This window comes from Ursus arctos, unplaced genomic scaffold (genome assembly GCF_023065955.2).
Source record: "Ursus arctos isolate Adak ecotype North America unplaced genomic scaffold, UrsArc2.0 scaffold_22, whole genome shotgun sequence".
Classification (NCBI taxonomy): Eukaryota; Metazoa; Chordata; class Mammalia; order Carnivora; family Ursidae; genus Ursus; species Ursus arctos.
In genome coordinates this window covers 34420714-34442413 of record NW_026622897.1, presented here as the reverse complement: position 1 = coordinate 34442413, position 21700 = coordinate 34420714, and the positions used below count along the sequence as shown (strand labels likewise).

The 21700-nt window shown below is 36.2% G+C and overlaps 1 protein-coding gene across 2 annotated transcripts in view; it reads left to right on the top strand.

Annotated features, from left to right (window-relative positions):
* Positions 1 to 21700, top strand: part of MTMR2 (myotubularin related protein 2) — a 119086-nt gene that overhangs the window by 1881 nt on the left and 95505 nt on the right. The window contains exon 2 of one of the 2 annotated variants that reach the window (XM_026505304.4): positions 7164 to 7234. The exons of the other annotated variant lie outside the window; for it this stretch is intronic. The gene's annotated coding sequence lies outside the window, so the exon portion shown is untranslated. The remainder of the gene's footprint in view (positions 1 to 7163; positions 7235 to 21700) is intronic. 2 annotated transcript variants of the gene reach the window in all.

Genomic DNA, 21700 nt, shown 5'->3' with positions numbered 1-21700 from the left:
TAATCTCACCCAAGCAAGAGGATTTAGAGCCACAGGAGGCAGTATAGTCTGTTAGAATGAAGAATGTACTGGAAGTTAGGGGGCAAAATTCTATCATTCTTTACCTTAATAACAATAATGATGCATTCTTATCAAATACTAAGAAATTCCCTTTACGGATTTTTGAAATTATACTAAATAAATACTTGTTATTACAAATTAACATACCTAATTGTGCCCCTTAAGCACATTTAATTACTCCCCAAAGAAAGCCCAGTAACTTTATATATGCATTCTAATTCTTAATTAAAAAATTATGTTACTGATGTATGAATTTGAGAAAACTCCTTGAAAGAGTTTTGACTAGAATGTGTTAGCCTCGTCCTCTCTGGACAAAAATATAAGTATGATCTACTTTCCATTGGAGAATGCCAGCTTTCATTCCTTTCCTCTGGAAGGCAGAAAAAAATACATTTATTGACTGTCTAGCATGTAGAATTCACCCGGCTAAATTTTTTCATGTCTTTTATTCTATGAACCATTACACCTGGTTTATCAACAGTATAGAATAGCTGCATTGTAGATGTTTGGTAGAAAGCTTAAATTTAAACTTACTCTAGGCAAATAATCAATTGTAGATGATTCTAATACAGAGGCAGGGTAGACAGCCATGATTATAATAGCTATGCTAAGCGGCTATCCAGTTGTTTAAGTTTTTACTTCGATAGTCTATGGTAAAGCAGAATATCGATGTTTGGACTGTATTGTCTCAGCCTTTTGCAGAAATGTTGCCCTTAAATTGTAGTTTATTTTTATGCCTTCTGTTTTTTACAGTTAGGAAATTTTCCGTTTCAGATTTTCAATTTTCAATTAGGAAATTGCCATGTGAATTTGTTTCAATACTTCCTATACAATAATAGTTAATATGTTCGGTGTGTTCCGTATGTCTTTTACAGACTAGATTGACGTAAATTTCTGCAGAGTTTAGCTCCAAGAAAAATTGTTTATGCAAAAAAAAGTGTGCTTCCTATTTGTTTGAAAATGCAAACTATGTAACTGCGTGTTTCTCTTCAATTTAGCAAAATGACTTCAGTCAGATTTGTAGCTGAAGTCGGTAATACACACCTAATTTCTTCAAGTACTATTAGATGAGTTCAGTTTAAATATTATATTTAAATGTGTTAATTTGTAAGTTGTTTTATGCTTTTCTGGGAAATAGGAAGAATATAAATCTGAGAGATTATACACTAATCCTTCTGGTTGCCCATTGGTTTTTTTGAAAATGACACACTCCATTCAAGGTGGGTGACAGGCTTTTGTGGGATCTGTAGTTCACACTAAACATATGTGGCTCAGTCAGTTGAGTGTCTCACTCTTGGTTTTGGCTAGGTCATGATCTTGGGCTTGTGAGATTAAGCCTGGATTTGGCCTCGTTCTCATTGCAGAGTCGGCTTGAGATTCTCTCCCTTTCCCTCTGATCATCCCTACCCTCCCCGCCCCAGCGTGTGCACACACTCTCTCTCAAATAAATAAATAAAATTTTAAAATGTATGTTGAGTCTTGATATGTCTGACCGTTTATCTATCTAATCTGTGGTTGTCTCAGAGTTGCTACTGCTTCTGGCTTTGCCTTCTAGGTCATCATAGGCTTGATGCTTTGGCCACAGAAGAGTGATTTTATTTTTTATATGATATCCAGATAGCAGTTTCCTAATCAGCTAGAGTTATGTCATCTTGCATCCTTAAAAAAAAAGTAATATTCTTTGGTGAATCTTGCTTGGTGTTAGTCTACTTCAGCGAGCTGTTCAGCAGCTCTTGAATATCCTGTGTTGTTCATTCTTCAGTGTGTCCACCCCAGAGAGAGAGAGAGAGTTGTGAAAAAATTCACTTCAGCACACTGATAATCTGGCTGTAATCCATAATTTAATTCTTGTTGCTCTTGCTCTGATTCTTGACATAAGTATGATTTATATAGATAAAACAGTATTGTAGGCGAGATATGATAGCTAAGGTAGGCCTGAGCCTTAGAACTGTATAAGTTATACAGCAGAATTTGTCACTATATTGGTACTATTTCTGCCTTCTTGGTCTGGTTTTCCATTTTTTCAGTTTGCACACTGTTATAAAATGCACTGCCTGAGTGGGTTTCTTTGATTATTTTTTACTATGCATAATCACATGCTAACACATCTAGTGCCAGGTAGGTGTCTAGTAAATATTTGAATAAAGAAATGTTGACTGAATGTTCACTGCTCTCTTATTTGCTGTCTCCACTCAAAGGATTAAAAAGGGTTTTCTTTTGTTGAATTTGGCCCACAAAGACACAACTTCAAGTTCAAGCTAAAGTTGTTCTTGCATGAAGCCTCTTGACACACTGAGCTGATTTTATTGGCTACATTATCTTTTCTGTGCCCAGCCGTATATTTTCACAACATTGTGTTCCTTTAGCCTACCTGCTTTACCATCTGCTACTCTTGATTATTTTGGTCTCTTTCTAACTTATCCTGTCAGTCATTTTATTTAATATCTGTTTCTTTCATCTTTTATATACCCTCATATGCTCTAGTTATTCTGGGCACCACTTGTTTGTCTCAGATTATTTTGGTTTATCAGTTGATTTGTAGTCTATAGATTCATTAGTATTTATATTTATGTATTTATATGTATATACTTACATTTAACTTAGATTAAAAAATCAAAGTCTGGTACACATAGAATATACTCAAAAAGTAGACTTCAACTAATTACATTTTTAAGTTACATGTCTTCCTTTAAAATTATCATCATCTGAAAACAGCAAATCCTGGTTGTTTCCATGAATTTTGATGGTATTTATAGTCTGAAAAGGGAGAAAAGTTTTTAAGATTTCTGAAGCACATTTTTTGGTAAGATTTCATTTCTAGTTTCAGCCTCAAGGTCACTTAGAGCTGATATGTTGGTAGGAAATGTGCTTTTGGGTTGTTTTCCAGTAGTGGTGATGGATTTGTGTCCAGTCACACATTCTTACCCACTCCCTTTGTGACTCTTGGCATGTCTTCTGAGGCAGCTGGCCAGGATTAGTGATAGAAACTAGTTATGGAACTAGGTGAAACTTACAGGTTGAACTTCCAACCTTGGCAATAAAATTAGCACCTTATGTCAGACATTGGACATATTTACTTATTTTGTATTTCATTATTCCAGGACCCTAAAAGAATTTTAAAGTTCTGTCAGATAAGATCCAATATTATTGTGAACTTTAGTAATTACTGTGTAGATTTTTCTGAAAGAAAATTTAAAAAGATTAATTACTAGTCAAAAGTATACAAGTATACTAAAGTTGAGATTGGATCCCATATGTGTTTTTTTTTTTCCTTTCCTCTTTATGCTGTCATCAGTAGTCTTCTATTAATGTAGATCAGTAGTTCCCAGATCAGTAGCATCAGCATCCTTTGCAGATTTGTTAAAAATACAGATTCTCTGGTTCTACCTCAGATGTAATTGGATGAAACACTCTGGCAGTGGAAGTTCTCCAGGTGATCCTAAACTAAAACTAGAGTTTGAGAACAACTGCCTTAGGTCTTTTACTAATTTTTTTCTAGTAACCGCATCAATATTTGTTGAAAGAGACTAAGTTAAGGTCTGTATTACAGCTACCATAAGCCTATTACTTGAAAGCATTTTTGTAGAAATATTGATTGAAGTAGTGAAAGGTAAAAGTCATCTCTTAGGGATTTATGATATCTGATTTTTAGGAAATTTCCTGAGGTTTTTTTCTTTCTCAGCTATGAGTAACACATCAGGAATACACGTGTTAGGTCTTTTTAAAAAAATAGGTCCTTGGGGCGCCTGGGTGGCTAAGTTGGTTGAGTGTCCAACTCTTGGTTTCAGCTCGGGTCACGGTCTCAGGGTCATGAAATCAAGCCCTGCGTGGGGCTCTGTGCTCAGCAGGGAGTCTGCCTGAGCTTCTCTCTCTCCCTCTGCCTCTCCCCCACTCATGCGTGCACTCACTCTGTCTCCTCTCTCTCTCTCTCTCATATAAATAAATTTTTAAAGAAAAAAAAGGCCCTTGGTGAAATCCATTAGTGGTAACTTAAATTAAAAAAATATTATAAATAAGTAATTCCAGGAAGCCATCACCTGAAGCAGTAAAGTCTGGATTACGCCCAAGGGAAGGAAATAACCCAGATACAGATGTCCAGAAATCAGTAAGTTTATTTTGTACAGCTGCCAAGTTCATGCTATTGTATTCAAAATCACCAGGGCCAAAGGTTGCATGTGATTCAGGACTTGACCAGTGGAAATTCTCTAGATGTTAGTAGAGAGTATTTTTTCTTTTTAAGAAAATTAGTTTTGAATAGGTAAATCACTTGCTGTCTTTGTCCCATTGTTTGATTTAGTTAAATCTGTGGATAGGATTAAAAACTATTGAGAGTTGATAGTCAAGGACAAAGAGTGATTTTATAAGTCTGCTTCCCGAAGGAAGTCAGGTTAAAATGGAACTATTGAAAAAAAAAAAAAAAAGATTGGTACAAGGTTATTAAAATAGAAGGGACTAGAGAAGATGCCCTCTTAATGAAAATCATAATCTCTGTTCCCTTTCCTGTGGTTTTATTACACAGAACTAATTGTGCTGTCCCTCTTACTGTGCTTCTCTGTATGTGCTAGTGCTGCCATCACTGTGGACCACGAATGGGCACCTTCACAGTTCTTCCCCTGCCATGCACTTAGTACTTACTCATGGCAGCGAGACTTTTCAAAGACTCTTACTGAATGAGATTAACTCTTGGGCTCTTTAAATACTTTATAGCCTAGATGAAATAAGGGCCGATTAGCTATGTTTTCAGTGTAATAAGAATTCACTTTTAAAATATGTTTTCAACCAAATACTTCAAACACCCTAAATACTGATATTTGGAAAATCCTCTTTCTTTTTTTTTTTAAAGTTAGGGTTTAGATTTGACAGACTATAACAGAAAATTCAAACTAACTGTGGCCTAAAACAGATGATTTTAGTTTTTCTCCCATATAAGAGCCCAGAGACAGTCCATACTGATCTGATATAGTGGACCTGAAGTATCAAGAACACAGACTCTTACTGTGATGTTACCTCATGAACCAAAATTGCTACTGGAGCTCTAACACTGCATTCATTGTAATCAGAAGGAAGGATGAAGGGAAGAAGAAAGGATGTTCTTTTTCTTTAAAAGATACTTTTTTTAAGGTTACATATAGTCTTTTAAGCTTACATCCACTTGGCCAGAACATGGTTCCATGGCCATACCTAGCCACAGGGAAGGCTAGGATGTGTAGTCTCTTCTAGGAAGCCAGAATTGGAGGTTCTATCTAAGAAATAGTAGAGAATGGGTATTGGAGACAATTAGCACCTTCTCCATAGCATATAAATGAATAATTTAGCAAGGAAGACATTTTCCAGTTAAAGTTGACAATACTTCACTTACAGCAGAGACATTCTTAGACTTGCAGAGGCAGTAACCAAAGTAGAAAATACACTGAGAGACATGATATATTGTAGCAGACCAGAAAAGAAAACTGTATCTTGGAACACTAAACTGGAGGTTTTTAACTTTGTACTTTTTTGTGTGTATTATCTTGGGCCAGATTTTTATAATCCTAACCTGGGATCATAACATAAAAGGGATACATTTCATAACTGTCAACTCATTAAGTGAAAGGCAAATGGAAATCAAATGAAGAATGATCAACTGTGCTATTTCATTTTTTATTTCATTTGAAGAGCGTAAGCAATTACCCGTGAAGTAATAGTGGCAATGAGGATGGTGGCCAAGACTGCTTTCTCTTCTGCTGTTTCCAATTTGCTTTCCAGCCTTGTATCCATGTGTTTTATCTCCCCCCGAAAATATTGCCTCAGGTTCCACTTAGATATCTTCTCTCATTTCATTTCTAAAAGTTTGGTCTCCATAGGGGAAAAAAAGCTGGCCATTTGGGGCCATGTTAGTGTATGAATGCTTTTGCCATTATTTTATGTGTGCTTTTGTATGTTTGACCTAAAAATTTGGAAATTCAGAGAAATTCGTGTTTATGCATTTTTGTGTTTCTGAACTTAAATATTAATATTTTAAGCATGCAATGTCAAACATAGGTGTTTAATCATTTGGGAGTGAGTAGAAGAGGGTAGAAAAGTCTCTTTTGGATTGGTATGGCATTATTCTTTGGGCTCAGAGGGCTTGAAAGGCATGAGTTACAATATATCCATCTCCTTTCCTAGCAAGTTTGCCTTCACAGATCACTGTAAGGGAGCAGTTTTTCAAGTAGGACTTTGTTAGAAGGCTGTGTATTAGCAAAAGGAAAAATAATTTTGGCTGAAGACAGGCTGGTGATTTCAAGCCTTAATTTTCTTGAGCCAGGATTCCCAGCAAGGTCAAAAATAAAATTTTACATGATACAGATGTCTTCTGTTACTGGTATTGGATAATTTTCTTTCATTATAACCAAAGGCAGTTTCTAAAAATAGAAACACCTAGGATAAACTTTGCTTTTCAAGTGGTACACAGTTCTGGAAGGAAATTAATATTGTCGTGATTGTTAATACTAATAAAATAATAGCACTTATCATTTTTGAGTGCTTGCTGGGCATGGTGCTAAATCCCTTAATAGACATTTTCTCATATTATCCTCGTAATTTTATAAAATAAACAGTATTATTGTTTCCCTTTTAGAGATGAAAAAACTGAAGATTAGGGAGAGCAGGTTGACGTTTGGACCCAAGTCTGTTTAATGTCAGGGTCTTTGTTAAGAACTGATGATGCCTGAAGATCTAATGTTCTAGGTCTAGGTGCAAACTTGGTAGGTAGAGGGTGGTCCCAGGGCAGGATGATTGGGTGGTAGTGGCAAGGAAATGACTTTCTTTAGTATACACAATACATCAGTGAGTTCAGAGTGTTCATATTTGGCGAGAATTTTCTCTGGCTTTGAATATTTTTTGCTTCTGACAGAAAATAGGATGATTTATTTTTCTTTGCTTGATGATTAAGAGGATAGTGTCATTAGAATGATATGACATTTTGAACATCAGATACATTATGAAGCAGGTAAACATGGTACCAAAGCCTCCTCCCACCACTCCCTCCCCCCGCAAGCTTTACAGGATAATTTAAAATACTTTACTGTAGGGTTCCTTAAGTATCTGAATTCCCCTAAGTTCCTTTGTGTGTTTGTTTACAGTTAATGTGTTAAGAGCCATTGACATTTGAAGATCATCAGAAGTGAAGATAAAACATCTCAAAAATTATAATGTAAGTGAATGGGAAAATGGAGTTAAAAAATGGACAAAAGTTAATATCGTCACCAACATTTCTGGAATCCATATACTTTTATCCCAAATGAAACTTATGCGTTTGAGTAATCAATAACTTCAAACATTAGTCCCAATTCTAAGTCTCAGTCCTTAAAATTCTGTGTTCTTTTCTACCTGGAGTAAACAATTGCTATGTTTTAGTCACCAGTAATTTTCCATTAAAATTCTTTTGGCTTCCGTGTACTCTTTTTCCCCTTTTTCTCTTTAGTAGTTTGCTGTTTGACAACAGCTCATGTTATATTTAAAATTGTATGCGTGTAGAGACTGAGGTCTTTGCTCTTTGGCTGTTGATTTGTCTTTTACCCGATTTTAATTTTACTGCCATTTTGTATGTTTCTTAGCCAAAAATATGACCAGTTAGCTCGCTAGCCTCCTTCCTTCCTCCCTCTCTCTCTCCCTTTCTTCCTTTCTATAAGTATTTGTTTAGAATCTACTATGGGCTGCACATTATGCTAGATCCAGAATTCCTAAGACCTTGGTGCTGAAATGAGTTGTGTCATCTTTTTATACAGTTAAGGACATTAGAGATCATCTGGTGTGACTAGGACTTGTGATGACCTTAAGCGTAGTTGAGGACCACCTGCATATTTCAGTCACCTGTGGTGCTTGGGAGACATTTAGCTTCCTAGCTTCCAGCGCAGACATTCTGAACCAGTGGGAGTGGGCCCAAAAATCTGCACTTAAAGTGATAGTCCTCAATCCAGATACTTTTTGAACTCTGTATGTTTGTAGGTGCAGGAAGAGACCTAGAGAAGTTTAATAACTTACCTAGAGAAGTTTAATAACTTACCCAAAGGTATAGTATGTGTTAGAAGGCCAGAGATGATTGGTGGTGTTTCCTCCAAAGTCACAGAGCAAATTAGCATTAGAAGTGCTCTCCTGACTCCCAATTCTAGACTTCACTAAGTTACATAGTGACTTTTGTTGGGCCAGGCAGATTTACTGTGTCTATATAAAATCGTAATGCATCCGTTACTGTTATTGAAAAAATTAACTAAATGCACATATGGGGGTTTTGTGCATGAAAAACATGGACTATTTCTTTGTTAGATATGTGACTGGTTTTGATTTTGAAATCATTGGGTAGAAAAAGACCCTAGTAGTCAGGAAGACCCTAGTAGTCCAAGTAGAGGACCCCCCTACTCCCCAACCCCTGCCATGGTACTATTCGTACTTGGCCTTTAAGTTTTATGCTCTGAGAAGAAGGGATTTGATTTAATTTTTGAATGATGGTAGCTAGCATAGTGCTTTGCAAATAGTAGGTGCTTGCTCAACTGTAATATGAATAATTTACTGTTAAAACTTTGTTTTTTCCCCCTTTGGATTCTATGAGGTACTATTAGAAGTGGTTTTATTTTCTTGGTTCAGAATCTGATACTTTACATACCAAGCCAGAGATCTTAAGCAATTGAAGTTATTTTATATTTTTAATACTGATATTATTGTGGCTGATAGTCACAGTATTTCTGAGCGACTGAAATAGTCTAAATTATTTTCTGACCATAAGATTTTGACTTAGTTTTAGTATTGTGTATAGTTTGTATTGTGTATGGTATACTGATAGTTACTGAATTATAATCTTACATTAGTAAAAGTAGTTATTCAATTTTTGGGAGACATTCTGTAATTCTCAAATTTATTAGTAAGTTTATTAAATGCCATTACCCGATTTTCTGGATATTTTGAGACATGTTTTAATTATAAATTTAAGAAAAGTAATATTTTAAAATCACTTACTCATTTCTAATAAGTTTGAATATTATGAATTTTGTTTCCATTAAATGTTTTTTGCTCTTTTTTAACCACAGACACAAAATCATAAATACGATAGCTCTAAAAGGGAACTTTATTATGTAGTCTAACTCCTTCATATTTTATGTTGGGACACTAAAGAGTGTCTGAAAGTGGAAGTTTTATGAATGTTAACATACGTTTGTGAACAAAAAGAATAACATGATATCTCTATGATGATATGTGTGAAATGCTTTCAAAACTGTAAAATGTCACATAAATGTAATGTATTATGATTACTGTTATGATGATCATATGTCTGCTGAGTTTCCTTGTGACTTAATTGAAAATATTCACTATAGTTTAAAATCAGAAAGTGAAATACATATGTTTGTTTCTTGGTCTCTTCTCTTGTTTCCTGTGGTCAGGTTTTATTAAGTCTCCTTAAAGCACATGGTTTTAGAATAGATACTTTGCAGGTTACCTAAATTTCTCTTTCACTGTGTTAATCTAATCGTGATTGTCACCTTATGAAATTACACAGAATACTCAGGGTGACATTTCTATATTGGAGGAGTTCTGTCAGCCATTTTCCATGGAAAACTGAATGAATGCTCAGTAATATCCCTCAATGTTATCAAAGTAGCTAATAGTAATGTTAACACATTTTGGTATAGTTTTTGTAGTTCCAGAGCTGTTTGACCTACGTCAGCTCCATTGTTTCTCATAACAGCTTCTTGAGGTAGGTCTTCACTTGACAGATGAGTAACTGAAGCTCAGAGAAGTGACATGACTGTCCAGTGTCTCCTGCTTATCAGAGATGGAACTGGAACTTTGACTCTAAATTCTGTTCTGTTTCCACTGCCTAGCACGAAGCATAACATGGAACTCTTTACATTTCATGGGGTATATATCTTGCTTGTTAAAGGAAATTCTGAATATTGGAAGATTGATGACAGGTTCACCTGGTCCAGCCAGCCTCAGTATTCAGTGCATACTTCTCTTCAGAAGTCTGACTCATGTCGCTACTCTTGAAGTACTAATAAGAGATGCGGGTATCTTTTGGATCAAAGACTCATTCTCAGCATGGTTACCAGTGTGTGCTGCTTAAAATTATTTGAGTATTTAAATGTTTAAAATAGTGGTAATTTTAGTCTTCAGAAGTATATTGAACTGGATGAACTCAAAAAATGTACTGTGATACGATATAACACAATGTACTGAAAAGTCTTGATTCCTTCTTAGTCCTTGGTTCTTTAGTTCTGATTCCACTTCTTGACTGTGACTGTGGATGTGTCACTTGATTTCTGTGAGCCTGATTCTCTTATCTGGAAAAGGGTAAAATGATATCTACTGTCCTGTTGTAAGGCCTAAACTGCAGATTGATGATGACAATAATAAGAAAAAAACAAAAACAAAACAGCTAACAGCTATGTGGGCATTGTTTTAAGTATTTTATATGTATCAATTCATTTAGTTCTCATAACAATCTTGCGAAGTCTAGGAGTTATCATTATTCCCCCTTTGTAGATGAGGAAGCTGAGAGGTGAAGTAACTTCCTCAAGGTCATACAGGGTGATCGAACCAGAATTTAGTACCAGGCAATCTAGCACTAGAGTTGGTAGTTTGTATGGAAGATAATGTATGGATGAGAGCACTTGGACATTTGGAAAGGGCTATGCTTATGTTCAGTATTAATATTTAAAAAAAAGTTTAAAAAGCGAGATGTGTTCCTCATCCTTACTATACAGACAGAGGAGAAAAAGGCAAAAACAAGCAAGAAAAAAGTGCCTTGTTATGATTTATGATTTTTAACCACAGAAACAAAATCTCGTAAATTTGGAAGAGCCTTCAAAATTATAGATACATGACTGAATGATGCGAATACATTTGATTTTTAATTTAACCTTTCCAGGCTAGAACGAGAAAAAGACATTGAATGCTTTTCCTACTGAATGTTTTAACTTGATGACTTCAAAACAAAACAAAATACATGCGTAAATTTGTGGGCTTTTGAAGTTTGTGCAGAAAAGTTTTATCTCATTGCACTGTAGGAGTGACCAATTAATAGTAATGATTAGTTTTCTTTGTGTAAGATAAAAAAAAAAACCTCTCTAGATAGCCTGAAGAATGGATATGTGACTTTCTGATTTTAATACTGAATTCAGATTTGCATGCTGGGATAAAAAAAATTACGTGTGAGGTCATTTATCAAGACATGAATTCCCTATGTGTTTCCGTTTGTCCAGGTAAAAGTGTTTTTGAGCAGGCATTTATTGCATAGGTCAGCTCTCCTTTTTTAGTATTTCTGACCTTATATTTCAATTTGGGATAGAAGTGTTTGTTTCTAAAAGGAAATGTAATTTCAGAATCGTGCGCTTTGAGTTCTAAAGATGTGACCAATTTTTAGTTTAATATGACATTTTCTCAGCTAAGCTGAAATATAAATAACTTTTCCCCTCTAGGCTACTTATGAATTCATATAAGTTTTAATTTTAGCACTTGTCTGAGTTTGAGTCTGATTTAGAAGTTATGAGAAATTCTTTTAAGAGGTTGCTGAGGGTGTAGGGATTGGCACTGGGACCTAAGTTGCCTCTTACTCTGTTTTTACCCCATCCCCAATGGACACACTCCTTTTGGCTAGAATGCTTTGGCTTTTGCTTGTTTTACTTATTTATATTTCCAGATAAGAACTTTGAAGAAACACAACTCTGCAGAAAAAAAGAGAAGTATGTAAGGCATTTCCTTTACAGCCTGGTTTTTCACACTTGCTGCTGGATTACCAAGTTATATGGCCTGACTTTTATTTTGGGAAATATGGTTGATAAACCTGAAAACAAAATAATGCAAATTAAACTGTACCCAAGGTCACATGTACCTTAGAACCTTGGGATTTTCCAGACTAAGTGCCAACGTGCGCCAGCTGTCCCAGAGCTCAAATGCTCTTTGTTTGTCTGAAGAATGCAAAATGTACTCTCTCATCTCTATCAGTCAGATGCCATGATGATAAGATCTATCTTTTATTCTACAGACTGGTTAAGCAATTTCGGGTTCTGGTGTAGCATTTCAAAAAATCATTATAAGCTGTAAGTTAATTTGTTTTTGGTAGTTGTTTTTCTATTTTGGGGATCCTGCAAATATTCTGACAATAAGCCTTTTGTTTCCCAATGTTTTATACACACTGCAGGCCTTTTATTATTTTTTTAAATAAAATTTTGAACAGAATGACTAATAGAGCATGAACAGTGGTTATGACACTGTGGTCCTTTGTATAAGTACTGAAAGCAAATTTGCATTCCTCGAAAAGCTCGTTCACAGTCAGAATATAGACCACATTCTTTAATGTTCTTGGGCAAACATGTTATGTATGTGCTCAGGACATTACTTACAAGAGAGTACTTTTTAAAAAGAACCTTTTCTTTCCATGGAATATTGAAGAAAAGTTAAATTGGCGGTAGGAGTGAAGCGGTTTAAATAAGGCAAGTGGTTTAGATTTTATTGTAATGACTATGGTCATTAAAACTGGAAATAAAAGACATGCAGCCTCTTCCAAACCCTTTGGAGGCATTTGTTTACTGGGATATATGAAAACATAGGTGACTTGTTTTCAGGTTGTTTTGAATTAAGAGTGTATAATGCTTAGTATGTTTATCTGCACCTTAAGTTTTCAGACATACTTTTTCACTTTTGGTAGAAATGTTTTTATTGGGTTTTGAAATATTAGATCAGGAGAGGTAAGAGTAATATAAATATATTTATGGCCTCTGTTAGGGCTTGGGTTTTATACTTCTGTTCATTATTGTGAGGTATGTCCGAATGTACTGTGAATGACAATAAAATAATGAGAATTCCATTAACAGTCCAGCAAACCAGTAGAGCCAGAGTGGTTCAGTGCATTGCTAATGGTAACATTGAAAAATGCAGGTAATGGTTTTGTGATTGAAGCTTTTGGCAGTCTTCTGTTTGGATATATCAAAAGTTACATAAGATGTGTCTGTATTGTGTAATATATGTATAAATAGAAATATATAAAATATGAAAACATAAATATATTTATGTGTATATAGAAACAAAAATATAAAAGCATAAATATAACAATTTTTGCATATATAAAAAACTTCACTTTGAAATTTGTTAAGTGATTCATCAGACTCTTTTTAAGTTTAAAAGTTTGTACATTCAGTTATCTTAATCAAATGAGGACAGTTTACAGTACAGATCTAAATGAAAAGTACTTTTAGGGCCAAGTGCTTTTGCTCCATTTTAATTTAATTAATGGATTCCTTCTTTAAAGGAGACCCTTACTTCTGATCTCATCTTGTTTTCTCTTCTGAAGAGGATACTCTTGTATATTTCCACAATGCTATTTGTTGAGCACTTTCTACCACTACCAGTTATTTAGCACGAATAACTTCATATAGATCGTGTTTCTGGTCCTTATTACAGTCTTAGAAGGTATCATTATTTTATAAAGAAAGAACAGAGATTAAGTAACTTACCTGAATTATTATTTGCTAAGTGGTGAAATCAAGTCTCTGTGACCCTAAAGCTTATGTTTTTGGCCACTAAGCACTTCAACATCTTATTCTGTGTGTTGTGTCCTCTTCTGTGTTCCTGTGGTGTCCTTTATATTCCTCCTCTCCTATATTGTACTATTACGAGATACTTACAGATCTGGCACCTTCATTATTAGACTGTAAGTCCCTTGAAGAAAATGAATCTGTTTTCAGCTCTGTGCCCAGTACATAATACATTGTTGATGTTAGTGAACGTCTGTGGAAGACGTAGATGGGAGGTGTGATAAGGGAGACTCAGGAGGTTCCTGCTTCCCAAATGGAGGGGAGACATGGGAAGAGCAGGAGGGCAGATGGCTAAGAGGCCTCTAGTTAGAGACACATTCTTAGTCTCCATCCTTCCAAGGAAGCTGAAGGGTACTTTGAGTCATGGTACTATTTGGAGGTGAGAGGTGAACCCTGGTCTCTGGAGGCAGATTTCTCTACCTTTGCAGCATCAACAGTGATGCTTGTAAGTTTAGTAGTATTGAGGCATGAAGTACTTCTGTAGTAGGTACCAAAATTTATTTGTTTGGGCATAATTGTCTTAATTTGCAAGTTTTTAGCTTGATTAATTCTCAGGAATGAGTATAATTTAAAAAAAATCTCCTAACTGAAACAAAAAATAGAAAAATGGAGAGGACTTTATCTTATGTAATGATACTTATTTGAAAAGCACCTAGAGAGTAATTTCCTGTCCCCCTACCAATAATTAGTTTGTATAACTCTGTTCACCTAAATGCTGTGCTTTGAAATAGTAGAACTTTTGAGACCAAAAGGGTGGAGCGTTGTTCTTAGGAATAGTGTAGCAAAGGAAAAAAGACATTCTGTTATAATAACAGCAGACCAGTAAATGTGTGGGAATGACTAAGAGTCAGATGATGGGATTTCTGTTTTGCTCTTGTGGTGGAAGGAAAACTGTGTCACTCTGGCTAAGAGAGTGGCAGGGCTATTAAAAAACAGAGTATGACTGTGCTGTTCTGTATTGTGCCTTTATCTTACTCACTGTAGACCTAAGTTCTGTTTTTCCATATGTATGTGTGTATGTATGTTCATTTGGTTATTTTGTAGAACCAGAAGTTAGTATTTAAATAAGATTGATTTGATTCTTTTAAATTAGAAATCAAGAGAATAATCTGGTTTAGGATGGAATGAGGAGTGGGTTAAAGAGGGGGGAATTCTGGTGAGAGTGACTACCCATTCACAAGGGCCATTGCTCTGAAAATTTGGATAAATGCATTTGTGAATGTAAGTTGTTTGCATGTTCATGTAGCCTTTAACTGCTCTTCCTAAGAGTTGATAACCAGTCAGAATTTAGTACATTAGACTATAATTATAGTTTTATTCTAAGAGGTATTTTGAGCCTCTTAGGAAATGGAGTCCATATATGAATAAGTATAAAGAATAATTGGCATTCTTTACATGCATATTCTACAGTGCTAGTTATCTTTTGATCAGTTTTGTTGCTTTTGAGAAATAATCTTTCTGTAACAACTTGATTAATTTCTAAGATGTGGGTTTTATTATAATATTTTTTGACACAACACACTCGACTTATCTGAATAAAAGTATTAATGCTCTTTGCCTATCCTAGAGATATGATGACTGTTTTTGTTTCAAAGTACACTTAACTCTCCATTATTCTGAATCTTTTTTTTGCTACTTTTTAAAAAAATTTAAATTCAATTATTAGTGTATTATTAGTTTCAGGGGTAGAGTTCAGTGATTCATCAGTTGTATGTAATACCCAGTGCTCATTACATCATGTGCCCTCCTTAATGCCCATCACCTTGTTACCCCATCCCCATCCCCCACTCCAGCAACCCTCAGTTTGTTTCCGGTGGTTAAGAGTCTCTTATGGTTTGCCTCTCTTTTGGATTACGTCTTGTTTTATTTTTCGCTCCTTTCCTCTATGCTCCTCTATTTTCTTAAATTCCACGTATGTATGAAATCATATTATAATTGTCTTTCTCTGATTGACTTATTTTGCTTAGCATAATACCCTCTAGTTCCATCCACGTTGTTGCACGTGGCAAGATTTCATTTTTTTTTTGATGGCTCAGTAATACATTATTCTGAGTCTTATTAATTACAGGTTATTTAGGGCCTATGAATTTTCTATTCATATATGGCTTATATATTTAACGTTGTCAGTGTTTTGTTTTTTGTTTTTTTTTTTACCTCCATTGAAGGACTGATAGGAACAGAAGGGAATCATGATTATAACTTAATTTTATTTCTTTTTTTTTAAAACATTTTATTTATTTATTTGACAGAGAGAGAGAGCACAAGCGGGGGAGTGGCAGAAGGAGAGGGAGAAGGAGAAGTAGGTTCCGCTGAGCAGAGAGGACCCTGGGATCATGACCTGAGCCCAAGGCAGATGCTTAACCAACTGAACCACCCAGGCACCCCTTAATTTTATTTCTTAATAACAACTCTTGACTAGAGATTTGGGCAGAAAAGTGCCCACACTAATTAAAAATGAGGAACAAAATCTCATGTTGCTGCAGTTGGGTGAGGGTCTTTCCATGGGGAAAGTTTATGCAGTATAGCTAAGAAATGATGTGGAAGGACAACTCTTTGAATCACATTTACAAGTTGGACAATACTTCATTTATATGTGTGTGTGCATGTGTGTGTGTGGAGGGGAGGGAAAAGTTGGGGGCATTTTAATTATCAAGAGATGAAGGGATATAAAAAACGGTAAAACCCAGCTTAACACATATTTCCAGTATTTAGAATTGAACTCTTCAACTCATTTGTGATCCCAGACTTTTGGGTTTTTGCTCTTAATCATAGAATCTTAGCTTTGAGCTTTGAGACCATCTTGTATTAGAACTTAAGCTTTTAGTCTTCCTTATGACTTGAATGTCACTATTGAATTGAATTCTTTTGGATGTCATCGAGTAACATCATTCACAAAGGCCTCATGTCTTCAGCACTTCCTGTTCGTTTGGAAGACCACACTTATGATGAAAAGAGGACTTGGATGTAAGAAATGATGCTTTTTGTAGCCAGCCAATTAAATGGAGTATGGATAATGGAGAATAATGGCTTAGTTTGGAAACGTAATTATATTTTTCAGTTAAGCATGCATTGGGAAAAATCTGTGTGTGTAGGGGCGGGGGAGGGGCATTTACTGACTAAAGCAGGTACTATGCAATGGATATAATTTTATTTGAATAGTGACACCACAGTTCTTCTAATCTTGACTGAAGTCTCTCAGTGAAACTGTTACAAAATAAGGGACATTTAAAAATGTATGTGGACCACTAACTTATGAATCTTTATATATCATGTTTTCATGTGTGTGCCCAAATTTTAAGTTGGCTTTTGTCAAAAATAAGATAACATGATTTTTTTCATATTTTATGACATTCCCCCCATTCTTTTATTCTTTGTAATGATAGAATTGAGCATCTCAAATATTTATTTGTTTTTTCCTGTAAGTCAGTTTTTCCTTTAAGTTATTCTAGTATAAATAGATTGGGCCTATTATTTTATTGATGCTGTTATTAATATAGTGGATATGTTATAAATGCTAATCTCTAAAGAGTTCTGATTTTCATTTGAAAAGTTTTCTTGGTGAATAAGAATTTATTGAGTTTGTGCATTTTATCAAACTAGAAAACATACATTTGCTTGATAATATTAGCAAAGAACCAGTAAGATGTAGCTATGAATTAAGGATGAATGTGCTGAATGAATCTGGAAAGTCTTCCTGAAAAGATGTCTTGTTTCTTAGAAAGCCCCATACATATTTGTTTTTTGCTTTAAACTTAAGTCTTAAACATTTTAACAGTAACTTCATTTTCCACATTTTAGCACATTATCAGTTGCAGGATTCCCCCCCCCCCCTTTTTTAGCAATGGGATTTACCTATAAAAGAATCTTACAAGCAGATAGCATTTTCAGTTGTTTTTTTATAGCTACCCAGTGAGATAAGAAGAGCAAGTATTTTTATTTCTACTCATAATGTGAAGTTAAGGCTCTGAAGGTCTAATCAACTTTCAGTGACTTATGAGCCCAGTTTTTTTCTTTCTCTTCTTGTAGTTTAAACTCGCATTTCCTATTTGGAGTGAGAGAGTAGCTTATCTGTGTGTTAACATTTGCCATTGTCCCTTGCTTCATATTGTGAAAATGCTTTTTTAGTATGATAACATAGTCCACTATTAAATGCTTAACTGTAGACATCCTTTTTTGGTTATGAAATAAAATAGTATGTGGCATTTGTGATGAAAGGAGAAAGGATCTATGTTTCCAACAATGATTTAATAATTGGGGTGGATTGCTAGAAGGGAAATATAAAATTTCTTTCTCTAGAGGTTATTTTTGTTTGCTTGTCTTTTTCTTTTAAAGATTTTATTTATTTATTTATTTATTTATTTGAGAGCAAGCATGATTGGGGGGAAGAGCAGAGGGAGAGGGACAAACAGACTCCAGGCTGATCGTGGAGCCTGATGCAGGGCTCGATCTCACAGCTCTGAGATCATGACCTGAGCCAAAATCAAGATTCAGATGCTTAACTGATTGAGCCTGCTTGTTTTGTTTGAAATGAATTGTATTAAGTTTTCTGTGGCAGAGACTGTTTGATTATGGACAGTTTAGTTTCTTGGTTCCTTAAGGATCAAATTATTAGAGTCTTATTTGTTTTACTCCTCCAATCCTGTGTTTGACCTTATTCTGAAAAACCAGTGTTCTCTGATGGCAGTAGGAGGTGTCCAGTTCCAGGCTCCATTAGGTAAAAATAGTTTACATAGTTTTGGTGTTTCTGTTTGTCAGGTAATGTGCTAAACCCTTTGCATGCATTATTTTATTTAATCTTTATAAGTAGGTGAACTCTTCCTGGCATATGGTAAGCAGTCAGTAATTATTAACTAAATGGAGGAGATATAAAATAAATAAGTAAAACACAAAGTGTGTCAGATGGTAATAAGCACTCCAGGAAAAATAAAGCAGGAAGGGAATAGAGAATGAGTTTAGAGTGGTTTGCACTTTTAAATAAAATGACCAGGGAAGGTCTTACTAAGAAGGCGACATTTGAGCAAAGAAGCTGAAGGAAGTGAAGGAAAAAACAGGGGAAATATGGGAGAAGAGAGTTAGAGATAACTGAAAGAGTAAAGGTCTTCAAGTAGGAACTTGCCTGGTGTGTTTGGGGACCAGCATGGGGTCTGTTATAGTGCAAGGGAGCAGAAGGAAGAAAAGTAGAAGTTAAGATCAAGGAGGCTAGAGTGGGAGCTGATTGTGAAAGGCCTTCTAGGCCATTTTAAGGACTTTCGCTTTTATTCTGAGTGGGATGGGAAGGTAGTGGAAGGTTTTTTGCAGAGGAGTGACAATATCAGATGTTTCAAAAAGGATCACTCCAGCTACTGGGTTAAGAACAGACTGGGATGAGATCTGAGGGGATCTGGCTGCCTAGGCAGATGTCCCCTTCCTCCCTCACCATTCCATGTGCATCCCTCCCAAAGCTGTTTTTCTCAGTTGAAGAGGATGACCTTCCCTGATATAGGAGGAGCATTCTTCTTAGGTCAAGGGTATATAAGTAGCTGTGCTGCCCTGCTTGAACCTCCAAACAAGCTCTCAGGGTCCATTCATAGGAGAACTTAGGGTAGTTGAGTTTCCAAGACTCCAGATACATCCAAATGAGGTGCTGCATGAGGCAGTCTGCATTTCTCAAAAAAGAAAACAAACAAACAAACAAAAAAACCCCAAACCCCACAAAAACAAACAAACAAACAAACAAAAAACAGACTGGGATGTAGAAGCAAGGAGACTGGTTTATAGGCAATTGGAATCACCCAGAGGAGGGAGATGATAGAAGAGGTAGAGAGAAATGATTGGATACTGGACATGTTTTGGAGGTGAAGCTGCCAGAATTTCCTGACTGCAGAGTTTTTGGCCCAAGAAAGTATAGAAGGACAGGATTACCATTTACTACAATGTTAGAGCTGGTTTCAGGAAAAAGAGTAGGGATTAGGAATCTTAGGTGTCCACCTGGAGGTGATAAGTAGGTTATTAGAATCTGAAATTCAAGAGAGGAATCTAGGATAGCACTATAAATTTGGGTTCATCAACTTAATGCTGTTAAAGCTGTGAGACTGGGTGAGATTTTTAAGGAGGGGAGGTGTACATAGAGAAGATAAGAGGTCGGGGACTGAGAGTTCAGGGGTACTCCAATATTAAGAGGTTGAGAGAAAGAGTGGCTAGTGGTTAGTAGGATAGCCATGAGTATAGTGTTTTGGAAGCCAAGCGTAGAAAGTATTTCAAGGAGGAAAGATCAATTATGTTAAATGCTGCTGATAGAAGAGGACTAAGTATTGAGAACTGAGTTTAACAAAGTGGGTGTTCTTGACCTTGACACAAGCATTTTTGCTGGCCTGATGGAAATGGGCTCAAGAGAGAATGAGAAATGAGGAACTGGAAGCAGTGAATGTAGACAACTCCTTCAAGGAGTTTTGCTAGAAAGAAGCTCAGAGGAATGAAGTGGTATCTGGAGAGGTTGAGAGAAAGAACATGTTTCTATGCTTGTTGGAACAATTGAGTGGAGAAGGACAATTTTATGATGCAGGAACTGGAGGGCAGAATTGCTGGAGATTTTCTTGTGTAGATGAGAGGAGCTGGAGTTCAGTGGAGGAGGTGGCTTACATGAGAGTATGGACAGTTTCTCCAAAGGAAGAAATGTACGTGGGTTGTAGTTGGGGAGCTTATGGAATATCTCCTTTGATTCCGTCCATATTTTTCAGTGAAATAGGAATCTAAAACATCTAAATTGCAGGATGGAGAGGGCAGTAGAGAGTGAAGAAAGAAAAGACCAAAAGAAAGAAACACCTGAAATAGTTGTTTAGAAGAATGGGAGAGCATATGGACTGGGGAAATATGGTGTGACTGCTGAGCAGTGTTAAGGGCCTCGTTGAGGTAAGTTAGAATTCAAAGCCAGTCCACGCTCTCTGGTTGTATGGTTTTATCTGGACTGATTCATCCGTGTGGGTGCCGGTCTGAAGTAGGCAGAGAGTTGACCTTAACTAGCATTCAGGAGTTGCCAGGTTAGTACCATGAAGCAATCAAGGGCAAGGAAGTGATCATCATGAGAGGCCAAGAAGTTAATAATTGGGGAAAGATAGAAATGAGGACATGAAATAACAGTAGTAGGAGTAGTGGAGGTCTTGGCAGAATTGAACAATTAAATGGATTAGCTGGTGTGCTAGAGAGAAGGAGCTGGTGGTCAGACAGCAGAATGTTTGAAATTTAAATTAAGGAGTGCTTACAGTTAATTGGTACTACCAGTGTTTAGGAGATGATTGTAATTTCTGAGGTAGAATGGAGGACAAGATCATTGGAGGAGAGGAAGTCCAGGAACTGAGAGGCTCATTGGATGTTGGATGCTCATTGATAACTGGATATTGAAATCAATAAGAATTATGGCAATTGTATTACTATTAGAATGATGGTGAGCCTGTGAGCCTGAAGCTAATTCTTCAGGGAGTGAGAGAGAGAGACTTAGAGGTTGGTATATGATGTCCACAAGGAGGGGTCGTGGGTCCTGTAGACTGATGGCATGAGATTGAAGGCTTGGGGTTGTTGCTAAGCACAGATAGGAAGAGTAGTCTTCAAGGGGAATGAAGAACAAGGCCCAGTTTGCAGCCACAGTGGTGGGAGAGGGGTATGGGACAGAAAACGAGGCCTTATTTTTCCATCTGAAAGATCTGTGGGGAGAGCAGTGTCCTTGGGAAGATGAGGTATAGTTGGAGTGAAAGGTAAAGAGGCCATTTGAGAGAGAGTAGAGGAAATTTTGCTGATGTTTGACCATAAAAATCCAAAGAACAGAAGTTGGGGATGAATGGAAGATGGGATCAGAAGAGGTGATGATGGTCTCGCAGTTCTGACTTCTTGTGGGAACTGTTGAAAACAGAGCTAAAGGATATGAAGAAGTTAGTTCTTACAGTTTTTTTTTTAATGATTTTATTTATTTATTCGACAGAGATAGAGACAGCCAGCGAGAGAGGGAACACAAGCAGGGGGAGTGGGAGAGGAAGAAGCAGGCTCATAGTGGAGGAGCCTGATGTGGGGCTTGATCCCATAATGCCGGGATCACGCCCTGAGCCAAAGGCGGATGCTTAACC